Source organism: Peromyscus eremicus, chromosome 1 (genome assembly GCF_949786415.1).
Source record: "Peromyscus eremicus chromosome 1, PerEre_H2_v1, whole genome shotgun sequence".
NCBI lineage: Eukaryota > Metazoa > Chordata > Mammalia > Rodentia > Cricetidae > Peromyscus > Peromyscus eremicus.
Window position 1 is genome coordinate 66,878,858 of NC_081416.1, and position 11,410 is coordinate 66,890,267.

Genomic DNA, 11,410 nt, shown 5'->3' on the forward strand with positions numbered 1-11,410 from the left:
CAAGGAATACTATTTATTTGGTTGTATTAAATATTCGTCTGTAAGAGTGTTCTTTTGGGGGATGAGAAGATGCACAGTGAGTCCAATGATTGCTACTGAAGCATGTAGACTGGAGCTTGGATGCCCAGTGCCCAGGTAAAAATCCAGGTGTGGTGAGGCAATGTGGGTCTGTAATCCCCACAATGGAGAGGTAGACACAGGAAGATTCCTATAGTTCACTGACCACCCACTCTCACTGATTAGCAAGCTCCAGGTTCAGTGAAAAACTCTGTCTAAAAAAAAAAGATGGAGATCAGTCAAGGCAGACACATATATTGACCTCTCGCCTGCACATGCAAATACATACATGTTTACACATCAGCACATACATACGCACACAAACCCACAGGCATATCACACAGACACACACACACACATAAAGGGCACTTTTTTAAAATCTTTATACTGTTGGGTATGGAACCTGGGCCTCCTTCATACTAGCAAGGGCCCTCTCATAAACCAGCCCCACCCGCTTGTAAGGGCATTTTAATGGCTGCACATCTCAAATCATCTTCCAGTGTTTTCTTTCATCACTCAGCTAAGAATTGCTTCTTTTCAACCAGGCATGGTGGTACAAGCCTGTTGTCTCCTAGCTACTCAAGAGGTTGTGGAAGAAGGACTGAAAATTCAAGTTCTGCCTGGGCTTTCAGAGTAAGTTCAAGACCAGCCTGGGCAACTTAGTGAGACTGTGGGGGCTGGAGGTGTCATTTAATGGTACAGCATTGGAGAGGTCCCAGTTCAATTCCCAGCACTGCAAAAAGAAAAAGCATCATTTCTTTGGAAGCTGCGGCAGTGCTGGAGGAAGTCTTTGTGATGCTCTGCAGAGCACACAGAGAGGTGAGACTCTTACCAACTCTTCAGAAAAGGCAGGAAAACCCTCATCTCAGCTTGAAAGAAGGAGAAGATGGCTTCCCTTGTGCAGCTACGAAGGGTGGAACACTGATGAGCAAACCTGGGGGCAGCTGGCAAGATCTTTGATCAGCACTGAGTTTAAGTGATGAGTGGAGATTCAGAAATAGAAACACAACAGAAATTTCCAAAAGATAGGCTCTAGTTCCTTTCCCTACCCTTTCCTCTCCTAGCAACCAGACAATTCTAGACCTCCCACTTGCTAACGTTGCCCCTCACAGGGCACCCCATCTGAAACTGTCAAAATCCTCCCCTTTTACCAGATGAGATGCGGTGGCCATCTTCCTGGACACACAGCAGTGACTCGAAAATAACACACAACTTCTGCCATGAAGAGCCAGGCGAACCCAGACAGAGTCACATGAGAAGAAGACTACAGCATGCTAAAAAGAGTGTCAGAAGGTGACTAACAAGCCCTCAGAGAAAGAAACCGGGACAGGGGGAGAGGGTAGCTCGAGATTCCAGCCGCTGTGTGTGCCTCCGTCAAAACTCCAAGTGCTCCTTGGGAAACTCCAGCTGCAGAAATGTCTCTCACCAACAGAGCTGCTTTCAGAAGACATCTCACCCAGGCTGGGGTGGAGGGGGGGTGGGGGTGGGGGGTGTCAGTCAGTAAAGGCCTTTGCATGAAGACATGAGGACTTAAGATAATTCCCCAGAACCCGCTTGAAAAAGCCAGGCATATGGCAGGGGAGATACCATGATCACGAAGGTGGTTTTCCCAGGCGAGGCTTATCCATTGCACTCCGGATGTGCTGACCCTTGTGATTTCCCCAAATGCGGGAAACTCAACTGCATAATCTGTGGTAGTGGGGGACTGCGTTCGCACTCTCCCCTGTAAATTAAAAAAAGAAAGAAAGAAAGAAAGAAAGAAAGAAAGAAAGAAAGAAAGAAAGACAGACAGACAGAAAGAAAAAAGAAAGAGAGAGAGAGAGAGAGAGAGAGAGAGAGAGAGAGAGAGAGAAAGAAAGAAAGAAAGAAAGAAAGAAAGAAAGAAAGAAAGAAAGAAAGAAAGAAAGAAAGAAAAAGCCAGGCATGATGGCCCAGGCCTGTAATTGCAGCACTGGGAAAGTGAGACAGGAGGGTCTCTGAGGCTTCCTTGCCAATCTAACTGAACTGGAAAGTTCCAGATAAGAGTAAAAGACCCTGTCTAAGAAAAAGGGAGAGGAGGAGAAGGAGGAGGAGGAGGAAGAGGAGGAGGAGGAGGAGGAGGAGGAGGAAGAAGAGAACAGTGTCCTAAGGAATGACGTCAGAAGTTGTTCTCTGGCCTCCACATGTATGTGCCCCACCACCACATGTGCACACATACACACACACACACACACACACACACACACACACACACACACACAGAATCTCAACAACACAACTGAGATGAAGGGCCCACTCCCAGCAGTAAAGTAACTTGGAGGAAAGATAGTAGAAGGACATGTGAGAGCCTTAGCCAATTGGCATAACAAGCCCCACTGAGGGTCACAGCCCCATAACAGGGGTGTTCAGTGGCAGGTGTAAAACTGAGGTCAGAGCATCAACAAGCCAGCACCAACATCCTCTAAGAGTTAAAAGCGTCCATAAACACTCTCTTCTACATACATGTGTGCTGAGAGGTAACTCAGAACTACTTATCCTTTGAGGTAGACTGAAAACAGCCCAAATCACCATCAGTGAGAATGGAAAAGGAAATTTGGTATTTACATATGATGGAATACTCTTCAGCCATAAAAAAGAAAGGAGACTACTCTGACACAAGATACAACGTGGAAGAGCCTCGAAAACACAGCAGTAGTGAAACGAGCTGAAAGGTAGAGGCAAATATTCCATGATTCTGTTCTCTCTCTTCAGTACCTTGAGTACCTCCTTCATGGAAACAGGTAAAACGGTGGCCTGGGGCCAGCAGTGGGGCACATAGATAATCAATATTTGTGTTTTAGTTTCTTTCCTGTGATAAAAATGTCTGTGAAAAGCAACTTACGGGAGAAAGGGCTGCTTGGGGCTCACAGTCAGAGGGAGGGAATACCGCTACACACCTCCTAGAACGGTGAAATAGAAACTGTCCACACTACCAACCAGAAACCCTGACAAGAAGGTAGAGCAGCCAGAACTCTCATACACTGCAGGTGGGGGAGAAGACGGAGGAAGGGAGAGAATGGAGGAAGATGAGGAGGAAGAGAAGGGGAAGAGAGAAAGAAGGGGGATGGAGGAAGAAAGGGAAGGAGCGAAGGAAGGAAGCTGTGTTCTCCCTGGAAAGGGGCCTATGTGCTTCTTATGAGCTCACATACACATAATATGCATGTGTGACCAGACAATTACACCCCTCAGTATTCACTCTTCAAAACAGGAGTTTGTGTTCATACAAAAACCTGTATGCCTGGTTAGCAGCTGTACTCATAAACAGCGAGAACTACAAACAACCCTAAATGGGTAACAAACTGTGCCACCTCCCCAGTGGGTGACAACCAGACATAAATGTGGAGAAATTGTGGTGGGCATGAAACCTAGTATGGATCACAAAGGCACTGTTCTGAGACAAAGAATCTCACTTCAGACGTAGCACATCCATTGCCTGATGCTCTAGTTCTTCAAATATAAAGTTTTAGTGTCATCAGTGGTTGCAGGGGCTCAGGGATGGTGAGGGGATGACTCCAAGGAATGGCTGGGTAGCAGGAAACAGAGTTTATGTAAAGGGGCTCTTCTGAATCGCAATGGGCATGCTATAAGAACCTACACTGAGATATTACAAGAACCTCTAAAGAGATGGCTCAGCCAGTAGAGCACCTGCCATCAAGTCCAATGACTTGAGTCCAGTCTCAGGACCCATGTGGTAGAAGGAAAGAACAGACTTCCACAACTTGTCATCTGTCCTCCATGTGCCATGGAACTGGTATACATGTGCACAAACAAACACACACACACACACACACACACACACACACACACGAATAAGTAAATAAACAATTAAAATTTTTAAAGAGCCTATACAATGTATTAAAACTCAGACAACTAGATACCCACAAAAAGGCAGAACACAATTTTTCTGTGCGTTAATTTGAAAAACAACTTGTGGGGGGCAGGGAAGCTTCTGTCTGTGAAATGAATGATCCACTCCTGCCTCAAAAGCCATTTTCTGTGGCTTTGATTTTCACCAGACTTCAAAATATTCTTATGGCTCCGTCCACAATCATCTAAGACATACTGCTGCTATTCCGGATTCTGAAGGGCTTTGATGGTCAACAACCATGTCACCAAAACTATGTTATATGTACTGACATTGAATTCTGGGTGTCATTCTCAGAACTTAGACAGCATTGTTAGTCAACGATAGTATGAAATCCTTGGTATCCAATGTATATTTGAAATATTGGGATGTGCCTGAAGATGTAGCTCAACTGGTAGAGAGTGCTCATCTAGCATGTACGGGGCCCAGAATTTGATTCTCAGTGCTGTATTAAACTTGGTACAGTGGTCCATGGCTGCAATCCACGTGGAAGGTGGGGGCAGAAGGATCCAGAGTTCAGGACGACCTCAGCTACTTAGCAAGTCCAAGGCCAGCCTGAGCTACATGAGATTCTGTTTCCCAAGGGGAAAAGGGAGAATAGAAAAGGAAGGGGCTGGTGAGGTGGTGTGCTGGTTCCTTTCCTGTTGCTGTAATAAGATGCATGGCAAAAGGCAACTGAAGGAACAGAGGATTTGTTTTCGTTCACAGTTCCAGAGAGACAGAGTCCACTGGGACAGGACTTTACGTGGCATGGGCAGCAGGAACAGAAAGCTGGCCGATCACATCGTCATCCACACAGGAAGCAGAGACAGACAGACAGACAGACAGACACGGAAGTGAGGTAAGGTGAGGATACACACTCTGAAAGCCTCACATCCCATGACATAATTCCTCCAGAAAGGCTCCACCTCCTAAAGATTTTCTAATCTCCCCAAGCAGTACCATCAACTGGGAGCCAGGTAGTCAAACACCCGAGCCTATGGGGAACATTCTCAAACCACCAGCAGTGAAGCACTTAGCCTTCAAGCACTCTGAAACCTGAATTTGGGTCCACCAATTCATGCAAAAAAAAACAACTAAACATGCTAGGGATAACAGCACATACCTGTAATTCCAGTGTTTGGGATGCTGGAAGAAGAAAATCCCCAGTCTAGCTAGCTGGTGAGCTCCAGATGGAGAGACCCCATCTCACAAGAACAAGGCCTTTGATTATTTACACTGAGCCTGCATGGGACAGGTCCCTTCAGGTAGGTCAGTCACGGGTGAGGGAGGGGCTCACGGGATCCCAGTCCTTACTGCTTAGTTACAGGCCACTGATGGACTGTTGGGGAGGAGAAGCCACTGTCTTCAGTTGTGAAATTACTGGTGAACCACCAGGTTCTAGGGGCCACCCAGATGGCCCTGGGCGAACCCAGAGGGGCACAGGCAGAACCGAAAGGGATGATCCGGGGACGAGATTGGCAGGGGAGGGGAGGGGTGGGAGGGGAGGGAAGGTGTGGAGGGAGCAGGAGAACACATTACATACTTGTATGAAATTGTCAAAGAGCAGCTTCCATAATAAATAATAAGAAGGTGGGGAGCCATTGAGGAAGACATCCAGTGTGGACCCCTGGCCGCCACACAGACCTGCACACATGTACACACGTACACTCACAATAAATAATAAAACTGGAAAAGAAAAGAAAACAAAGGTCCTCCTTACATCTATAATCGAAAAACTCAGAGAGCTAACAGATGCTTGGATGCCACTGAGAACACCCGCTTACCCAGATGCTAGCTGTAACCCGGCCCTTCACCACGGAAGGAATCCTCCTAGGTGCCTAAATTAGAGAGACAGATAACAGATAGTTGTTCGACTCCTGCTAAAACTTCCACTCACAGACGCAATTTCTTTCCTTCCTTCTTTAAAACTTCAGTGCAGACGCAGCCCAGGAGGCCGTTCTTTCTCATTTCACTGTCTGTTGGCAGTCCTTTCCTGAGCGCTCTGCACAAGCGCACGTTGTATATTCAAGGGCAATTAAGTTGCTAATAGCTCTCTCCAAAGTCGCCTGCTGCAGATGATGATATATTGTGGAGCATCTGATGCCAGAGACGTAACTGGGGAAAGGAGGCTGCGTTTTTGCTTAACTTGTTAATAAAAGAACCCTGCGTGGCTGAAGTGAGGAGCCAAAGTTTCGTACTAAGTGCTTCGCGTTGAACTTGACGTACAATTAAGCGTTGCCATGCCAACTGGCTTACGACGCACCTGGGGAAAGAGACGAGACCAACGTATTTTTTTTCCCACTTAGTCTTTCCAAATATTCTGCCTCTCTCCCTGCAAATTCCGTGTGAAACACTTACGCGAGATAAGACGCCCTCCTTACACCAGATAGAAATGTTTTAGCTCATTAAATCTCTTCTTCCAGAATACTAATTCTGTGCTTGACTGGTGCTTTATTACAGATAAGAGAATAATTCAAAATTAAAAGACGTGAAATGGAGCCTTTTAAGTTATCACTCAAGCCGTTTGAGGGGGGAAAAATCCTCTTATCTAAAAGGGTTTTTTTTTTTTAAGTAATAAAATGGACACAAACATTTGTTCTAAGTTCTGAGAGTACTATTTTACCCCATTTTCTGAACAACACTTAATGTGTAATGTAAATAGCTTTTCAGGTCCTTGAAGCTGCCAATTCTAAGACAAGAAAGTTTCCCAGCTGCCTTTCTCAGTACCTGGCTGAAATCCAGCTGCCTGCCTGGCTCGCCTCAAGACTCGGGGGCTCCCCCTACTGGCCTGAAATCACAGTGCCTTAGTGGACTTACCTGAGACTGGGCAGGTAGGAGGAATCATGGTCAGCTGCATCTATGGGGTCAATAACGTCTGTACTGTTCAAGGCGGGTTTTCCATCCCTTTTAATCTTGGCAATTAGTCATTAGGTAAAATTTAATGCAAACTTCTGTACCTAAAAATTTTCAAGGTACTCTGGTGAGGGCAGCTTAATAGGACAACATTGAAAGCCCATGTTATGCAAGGCTGGCAAAATGTCCCCAAAGCATCCTCATCCCACGACACCCCTCTCTCCTCCCCAGTGCCTTCTCCCCATCAAGCTTGTCCCTGAAGTCACTGACATCAAAATCCATTGTGCCACAGCAGTTCTCAACCTGTGGACCGGTATATCCTGCATATCAGATATTTACATTATGATTCATAACAGTAGCAAAATTACAGTAACAAAATAATTTTATGGTTGAGGGGTCACCACAACATGAGGAACTATATTAAAGGGTCGCAGCTTTAGGAAGAACCACTGGGCTAGGAGGATCCAATAAAACTGACCATTTTAAGCCAGCAGTCAAAATGGAGAACAAAAGGTTTTCTCTTATGATATTTCCAGAATCCACCCTCCACCCCCACATCCACCCAGAGCAGCTGAACCGTTCTGATAGGCGTGGGCGGCTGTGTCCCCCAAGGCCAGCCCGGGTTATGGGGCAGATCGCAAGGGGCCAGTCCTTGGCCTGCAGCGGAAGCTTGCACTGCGGGGTACATTTCCTTTGTCCTCCAACATTATGCAAATAAGCAAATCAAATTAAGTACCTGAGAATTTTTTTTTAATTAAGGGCTTTGATTAGACGCGGATCTGTTGTAGGCAGAGGAAAAAATTTTATTCCAAAACCCCAGACACCCTGGCTTTCCTGCAGGTCTTCAATCAGGGCACATCGCCCAGAATTGTGGGGGTGTTCATCACTTGATTCTCAAGTGGGGAGGCACCTGGGACACAGGGGCAAGAACTGAACCAGGGAAAAGCAGAAGGGGAGGTAAGAAAAAGAGAGGGGGAGGTCTAGAACTTCTTAAAAATCAACCAACCGCAGCTGCTCAGCTCTCTCACTTTTTTAATTCAACGTTTTTAAAAAAGAGAAAGAAAGGAAAGGAAAATCTACAGTCCCTATTTATCTAAAAGAGAATTGCTCAGTGTTGTCAACCAGAACTTGAATGTTTCAAGCTTCTGTAACATCAGACCAGAGGAGAATGTTCCAGCTAGAGGGGCAACGGCTTTGTCAGAAAGTATTTTGATCTTCTACCAGTTCTGGGGGGTTAGTTCCCACAGGGGAAGGCAGGCAGAAGCCACAAGCCCCAAGGGAGATTTCTGTGGGACCCTACAGTCTTCTACACAGAAGGAAACACTTTTTTCTTTGTTTTTTCATTTGTTTTCAGGAAGAAACGTTTATTGAGTATACTGTCAGGGGACACTGGGCTGAGCCATGACTAGAGTGTCACCAGCAGCCCAAACTTGTTCTGATAGGAGTAGGTGGCTGTGTCCCCCCAAAACAGCTGGGGTTAGGGGGCAGATGGCAAGGAGGCCACAGTAACAAGTGCCAGCTTTCATCTTGAATGGCAGGTACCTTATACACCATCATATTTGATTTTCATGAAACTATGTGAGAGAGGTACTCTTAAGTCACTCCTATTCTACAGATGGAGAAACTGAGGCCCAGGAGGTGAGCAGCTTAGATTCAGTGTTAGACATTGCCTGGTGTGTGGCAGGTATGCAATACACACTTGATGGGGCTGGAAAGGAGGAGAGAAGGGTGGAGAAAGGGAGGCTGAGACCATCTTCGTGATAATAACTGGGCAACACAACTGGGTAAACCCAAGGTAAGAGAGTAGAACAGGGTGACGAAAGCTTAGGTCCTCAACAGGAGTTGGCCAAACAAGTCATGTGACCAGAGGCAGTCAGTGTTGCTGGACTGACTCTGTGTTTACTTAGGACCACAAATCTTGCTGGAGCAATGAGTCCTGGGTTGGGGCCAAGCAAGTCTCAACCTTCCTGATAAACTGAAATAATGTTATATCACTTGGCTTACCCAGATGTCAAAGATCCAAAACCCATACAGAGCAAAACTGAAAGGGTACCAAGAAAGATGCTGTGTCTACACTGTTGACAGACAGACAAGACGGCACAATTACTTAAGATGGTAGCTTGACAACATGTGACATAGGCTATTAAAATGCTAGGATTTTTGAATATTAAGTAATTTCAAACACAGCAATGGAATAATGGAATGAAGGCATCCTTTTGAGGTGTTGTTTATAAAGGTAAAAGTTAGAAACAAACTAAATACTCAATAACAGGATCACAGGTAAGTGAATGTAGTAGAAATGTAAGCTCTGGCCAGAGAACAAGGTATGCAGTTTTGTTTATTTGCATGGAAAGACATCACAGGCACACATGGAACAAATAAAACATACAACCACACAGCATGAGTCGCTGACCTAGACACCCAGAAAGCCTGAGGGTAAACCATGAAATGATGCCCAAAGGCTCTTCTGCTGATAAGATTTTCACACTTTTGCATTTTCAAATACTGATATTTTAGTGATCATGTGTTAATTTCATAATCAAATAATCTATGAAGGTATTTTAGTTATGTTTCTTTAAACACACACACACACACACACACACACACACACACACACACACACACACGGGGCTGGAGAGACGGCTCAGAGGTTAAGAGGACTGGCTGCTCTTCCAGAGGTCCTGAGTTCAATTCCCAGCAACCACATGGTGGCTCACAGCCGTCTGTAATGAGATCTGGTGCCCTCTTCTGGCCTGCAGGCATACATGCAGGCAGAACACTGTATATATGATAAATAAATAAATCTTTAAACACACATACACACAGTGTGTGAGAATAACCACATGCTGCCTGTGAGATGAATGTGGTGCAGCCTGTGAGCTACCAGAAAGAAAGTTTTTAATCAAAGAAAATTAGATAATTGCTGGAAAGATGAAATCATAAAAAATTAAAAATGAGATAAAATGCATGCTAAGATAAATCAATAATAAAAGCACAATCCACTCAGTTGGGGCAGGGCGCTCACCTTGAATGGACAAAACCCTTCGTTCCATCCCCAGCATGGCATAAACTGGGTATGGTGGCACACACCTGTGAGCCCAGCACTCAGGAGGTAGAGGCAAGAGGATCAGAAGTTCAAGGTCAACCTATGCTATACATCAACTTTGAAGCTAGCCTGAGCTACATGAGGCCCTGTCTGAAACAGAACAACACAAGGGGATGTAACTATAGACTAAGTATAAATGAAAATATGAATTAAAATGATGAGAATCACTAAAAACAGCATATCAGGTCATATCATCCTCATTCAACATTGAGGGCATATTGTCACATGACAGGAAGTGAAGCCATGTCATCACTCTGTGCCCAGGAGTTCAAGATGTCAACATAAATCCCTGAGCTTGCAAAAGAAAATACAAGCAGTGTTTTTAAACATTTGTAAATCTTGGAAAAGACATTATCTTTTTCACCATTATGCCATGATCAAAACAGTGAAGGAAGGGATGAATAGAATAGAATTTTCTGTCAGATTAGGAAATTTTCTGTTAATTTTTAAACTTTGTTTCTTACATTTTTTTCCCTTTTAGATAGGGTCTCATTATACAGTCCTGGCCAACCTAAAACTCACTAGGTAGACCAGGCTGGTCTTGAACTCACAAAGTTATGCCTGCCTCTGCTTCCTAGTACTAAGATTAAGGGTGTGCACCACCACACCTGGTCAAATACAAGGAAACTTAGACATAACAACAGGCTTTAGACAAAGATAAAAAGACAATAATAGACAGATTATAACATCCTGGAAAATAAGCTTCCTTTTAAAACCCAAAAGGCTCATACATGTCAATAAGAAGAGATCTGAGTAAAAAAGAAAAGTTCAGATGGTCAATGAACAAATGAAAAGGCAAAATGAAATTGAATGTGTGAATAGACAGATCCTTTGGGGCTCTTCTATTAAACTTCAGACCAATGCCACTCAGGTCCCAAGCCAGCTTCACCCGTTGTGAGATGTCACTGTCTTAATTCGGCCATTACTTAGATATACACTCCAGAGGCCTCGGTCTCCTCTAGAAAGCAGAGGACAGAACAGAATTTATACCAGGATCACGGGTCAAAGTATTAGCTTCCTACCACGGCTGTGACAAGTCACCATCAACTTAGTAGCTCACACACAGATTTATTCATTTGTAGTTCTAGATGTCAGAAGTTCAAAATCATTCTTACTAGGTTCAATTCAAGCTATCGGTATAGCCCTGCTCCCTCTGGAGGTTCCAGGGAGAATCTGTTGCATCTTTTATAGTTTCTAGAGGTGGCTGCATCTCTCCACCTATCCTGCCATCTTTCAATCCAGCAGCACGGTGTCCATAGTCCCATCTCTTTGCTTATATGTAAGAGGGTGAATTTTTTGGTATATTCACCATAAGTTACAGAAGTTGAAAGTTTGTAGATTCCTGGTGTCTCTCCAGCTGGAAAGGCAGGGGTGGTATGTAGTGGTTTGAATGAGAATGACCCCCACAGGCTCATATATTTGAATGCTTGGTCTCCCGGTTGGTAGAACTGTTTGGGAAGGATTAGAAGGTGTGGCCTTGTTGGAAGAGATGTATCATGGGGGGGGGGTAGACTTGGAGATTTCAAAAG

General features: G+C 44.8%; 1 non-coding gene across 1 annotated transcript; it reads left to right on the top strand.

Annotated features, from left to right (window-relative positions):
• The first annotated feature begins 1,626 nt into the window (after positions 1-1,626).
• On the top strand, positions 1,627-1,783 carry LOC131903083 (U1 spliceosomal RNA). Its single transcript, XR_009377341.1, has one exon. It is a non-coding gene; the product is annotated as a U1 spliceosomal RNA (small nuclear RNA).
• The last annotated feature ends 9,627 nt before the right edge of the window (positions 1,784-11,410 follow it).